Consider the following 5,280-nt stretch of genomic DNA (forward strand, 5'->3'; position numbering starts at 1 on the left):
GTCATCATCCAAGTAACCAAAATCCCAAGCTCGTTATCATAATCACACTTAATTCATCTATGGCAATCTCATATTCGAATTCATATTCATATTTCCCATTTCAAGTTATACCCCGATAGCAAAATATGCTAAGTTATAATAACTAATTCATAATCCTTATTTAATTTCTGATTTGCAATTACCATATACATTTTAGTTAATTTTGACAAACGACTTATGTACATCCATTCAAAACAAACCAATTCAATCGACACTAAGCTTGCAATTGCTTCAAGTCCAAAATGATGCTTTGCAACATAATCAACACCATTAGTATTTCCATACCACCTTCCATTAATTACTCATGATAAGATTAAACCAAATTAATACACAATCAACACACAACCCATAATTTCTAATCACACTTCAAACCCTAAATCATAAATATGTTCAATTCATCAACTAAACTCTTACCCACAAAAGATTCAATGAAAGTAACTCAAAACCAATATCAAACTCATAAACTTAATAAAATTCCAATTAAAACTAGAAAATTAATTAGAGAAAAGAAAAGATGGCTTACAAAGAGTGAGACTAAGAAGTGAACCAAGAGATGGTGGTCCTCGTGGTGGTGCAAAGGACTAAAATTGGCTGGAAGAAGGGGCCAAAACCGGCTGTCCCAGCCTCTAATGCTGGCGGCTGAAGTGGTCTGCAGCCTTGATGCAGGCAGGAGCACGTGGGAAGGCTAGCCCGCTGCGGTTGCTCGTGGGAGAGGGAGAAGGAAGCAGGCGGCTGCTGGCGTGGGGCTGCGGCTGGGCTCCTTCTGGCGATGCACGGGCTGCGGTGGTTGGCCTGGTGGTGACGGTTGGAGCTTTTTCTTGTGAGGGGAAAGAATGGAGGAAGAAGGGAGATAGAAGAGGGAGTTAGGGAAAGAGAGGGACTGGGAGCCGTAGGTTTTGTATGAGGGAATAAGGGTATGTCGGTTAGATGGGGAAAGAATGGGTTTTATTTTTAGCTTTGACCCATTAAATTCTATTAAGGTCATTTCATCGTAAGACAGTCTTAAAATATTAACAAATGAAATACTTGAGTCAATATTATCATATTATTTGAATTAACTTACTTAATAACCTCAATCAGCTTAATAAAATTATAATTAAGCTTTATTAAATGTAATTGATCCATTGTTGTTGAATTGAAAACCTAACCCCTAAAAATGCTCCAACTTTGCAAATTCTACAAACACCCTTCATCTCAATCCTCCACTCATCTCTCCTCCCATTAAACTCATTTCTTTCTCTACTACTCTTCCTCACAAGCATTTTATTTCTCTTTTTCATCCTGCTAAAACCCTTACAACTTCAACTTCTGAAGCTTTTCATACCAAAATAACAATGATACCTTCTTTGCTAACAAAAATGTTTCATGGGATTCACTCGGTGTATCTGAGTTTGAAATTAGGGTTTTACTCAATTGTTTGGAATTTTTACCTTGAGTTTGAAATTAGAATTTTTTGACTATTGTTTTGGGGTTTTTTTAGTTGGGTTTGAGAGTAGATGTGGGTTTGTGGAGTTGAGACTAATTTGTGGGTTTTATGTTTAATATTAAATCACCTTCTTTTCTTGAAACTTTCTCAGAGTTATTGCTTTGACACACATTTTATTTAGTTTCTATTGTATCTAGAAATTTGTATTTTATCAAATTTAATGTAAGGGAAAACTAATGAAGTAAATTGGAGATTTAGAGTAGACTAAGGAATTTTTTCGGCTGTCTTCTACTCTGTTTTGAAATAGCAACTGATTAAAGGATTTTGCAACAAATGGCCTTTATATTTGTTTGCTGAAGGGTGTCTGCACTCTATTCCTGTATGTCATCAGGTAGAAAATCCTCTATAAGGCGTTGGGGTCATTGTGGGGATGACTGGATGGTACTATTTGCACCATGTTATCAACCGACTTACTGGATTTTTTACCTTGTCGTTCAGGCAGCTTGCATTCCATCCATACTATCGAGAAATGTCACAGGTTTTGCTGCAGAGTCTGGACTGGTAAAATACATGGTTATCTTGTCCCACTTGTTGAGAAGCTTCATCAAGCACATAGCAACCACCTCGGAATAGAAGCTATTGGTTAAAACAAAACCCCTTCTAACCTCCATTACCATTTAAAATTTAAAAGGGGTTTTGTTTTGTCACTTTTGTGTGTCTTGGTGTACTTCCACAGTTGCATTAAAATACGATTTTGTTGATCCGTTCATTATTTACAGATCAGGTCATTACCAATTTCAAATTGATTTTAGATTATTGTAGATTCACAAATTCTTAAATAACACTATATTTATTGAAGTAACTTAATATATACTTAATGACTTAAAAATGATCATTAACATAATTTTTTATAATACTAAAGTGATTACTCACAATCTTAAATTGATTGCTTATACTTTTAAAGTGATTAATTAAACAAATTATTTATAAAAACTCATCTCATGTTAAAGCAGTTTCATACTTTGGAAAGTAATGTGTTTTAAAAATAATTAATTGAGTTTGATGATTTTTTTTTATATGTTTGGTCACAAAAACTTAGAAGAGACGATCTCATTATGAGACTGTCAATTACGGTCAGCCCAATTTGCGTATGTAACAATCTCACATGTTTTCCCTTATTTTTCCCATTTTATGGGCATTTATCAATTTTGACATTAAATATATCAATTTTGTCCTTAAACATATCAATTTTAACTTAAAATAAACCTTAAATAGATCAACTAAAATAAAAAATTTCAATTTTGACCTAAAATTAATCAATTTTGACGTTAAACTGAGCAATTTATATCTAAATATGATTTTTTTTCACAATTTCATAATGGGGGTAATTTAATGGTATTATTCTATATTTGAATTTCAAACAACAAATGAATGGTATAAAATTATCAATAATAGCATTAAAACATTGCCCATTATAAGTACTCTTATTCGATCCAACAAGATGGTTCTAATGGAATAATGAAACATAAGAGTACTTGTACTCTTTAATTATCGATCAATAATAGTGATACCGTTCTTCTCCTAACAATTTTCTGTTCATAATGGACTTAGAAATAAAGTTGTAGGTGTAATAATTTCTTACCCTGGACGTGGAGGTGGCGGAAGTGTGGATTTCGAATTATGTTTACCAATTGATTCAATAAATGCTCTTGGAAATGACCTTCATGGCTTCTTTGTTATAAAAAAATTCAATTTTGATCTAAAAATGATCAATTTAAACATTAAAGTGATTAATTATGATCAGTTATAACTTATAAAAAAAATTTAATTTTAACCTTAAATGTATCAATTATGACCTTAAATAGATCAACTACTGAGCGCATATTAAAAAAATTTATAGTTGAGTTGATTGAACTATCCCTCTCATATTGAGACCGTCTCGTCCAAGACCAGCTGATGTTTGATAAGACTTTTTCTAATACTAAAGGTTTGTATCTTATAACCACCACAACCACTTTGGATTGTGGGCTTATGTAATCGAATCCGATCATCTTCGAAAAGTTCCAGCTCGTTACACCCTTCAAATTACAATCCAAAATAAGCAACTACATCGACAAATACGAGAGCACAATGTGGTCAGTCGTTCAAGGTACCACGATTGGTATTATTTGTGTCTTTCACTCCTTGAACATAGTTACAGTCGAACATGATACTGATCTAACAAAATCTAGCTCATATACAAAGCATTTTTAGGAAAACATGTAGGGATGGGTTATTAGCCTTGTATATCCTAATAAAAGGGGAGATTTTAGTGTTTTATGAACTCCAAAAGTAACCCAAGAACAAACTATCCACTATAGTACTGAAATCTTTACGACACCTATAATTCCTTTCGAGTATCAGGCTTTGTTTTCCTACACCAAACTTGGTTAAATGTCAGACTCGGAGGGTTGCAAATGCTGACAGATCTTTGCCTATTTGGAGAAATGTTGCCACAAAGGCGAATTTGGCTCATTTTCACTAGAATGTAACAAAAAGAATGTTGTACACTGCAGTAGTTTAGCTACTGAAAAACCTCCTATACTTCACCATCTACAACAGACGAAGAAAATTTCAAGAGTAAATGGGACCATAATATTAGGTTAAATAAAGGAGAATTCTACTCACCAGCAAGAGAGACAGCAAAGTTTGCTTGTGCATTAGCATCCGAGTTTACATCTTGCAAGTATTTAAATTATCGAGTAATTACATAAAAGGGCATGAAAGTTAAAACAAGCGTTAAATGTTGATGGTAAAATCCTGGTCGCACCATCCAACACCATCACCTCACTAATGATCCCTGGCTGGTTGAGAGTTAGAGCATTAAAACTAACCATTTAAGCTAAGCGTACACAACATCTAACAAAGAATAGATATAGCAAATGTCACAAGACAGAGGATCCTAAGGTTCTAAGGCGTTGATAGAAGTATACTCACCCTTAAAACATAAGTGATCTGGAAAGAAGAAAACTTTTCCTTTAGTTTCAAGTTCTCTTCATGGAAGGGAGACATCTTTCCATTGACTTTATATAAACCCAAAAGCTGCATTGTGAACTCCCAAATTAATAGAAGTAACAAAATAAGCTAAAATCAGAATATTGCATGGATATGTTTCAGCAACATTGAGTTCCGTATTTAAGAGGTGAGCAATTGCAGTACATAGATTAAAATGTCAAATAAACAGTTTCCGAGTAAACATAAAAATTGGCTATGGTTTTATCTCATAAGGTGATTTTCATAGCAATCCATTAACAATTTTCATATCAAAGCTTTAACTGCCTGTTTGGTAGTCGGTATTAAATGGTGGAATTTGAAATGGTATTGAAAAAGTAGTGTAATTTTGGTGAGAAGATATCTTAACAAGTTTAATGACCATGCTTATTCTACTTCAATCATCTCACTTTTCTTCACAAAATTTATTCCAATGTATTAACATTTGGAGATGTGGTAATAGTTAATGATGGAATATTATGAACAAAATTTTTTTAATAATCAATGTTTCATTACCATGATAATGACTGGGTTAAATTCATGAATATTTATACTATCAATTTCATTACCACCATTTAGTACCTACAACCAAACATGACATAGAAGTTCACACAGCAACAATAATGTGATTTTCCATAACTCAAGGTAAGGCACAAGTTATCACATTGAGGACAGATTAACATCCATGCTTTCGCTTTTCAATCACGAGAGAACCCATAAAAAGTATCAACATTCTAATCTTCACATATCAATAACGTAAAGTGTAACACCGCCAATTTAGAAGC

This window comes from Amaranthus tricolor, chromosome 16, assembly GCF_026212465.1.
Source record: "Amaranthus tricolor cultivar Red isolate AtriRed21 chromosome 16, ASM2621246v1, whole genome shotgun sequence".
Lineage (NCBI taxonomy): Eukaryota > Viridiplantae > Streptophyta > Magnoliopsida > Caryophyllales > Amaranthaceae > Amaranthus > Amaranthus tricolor.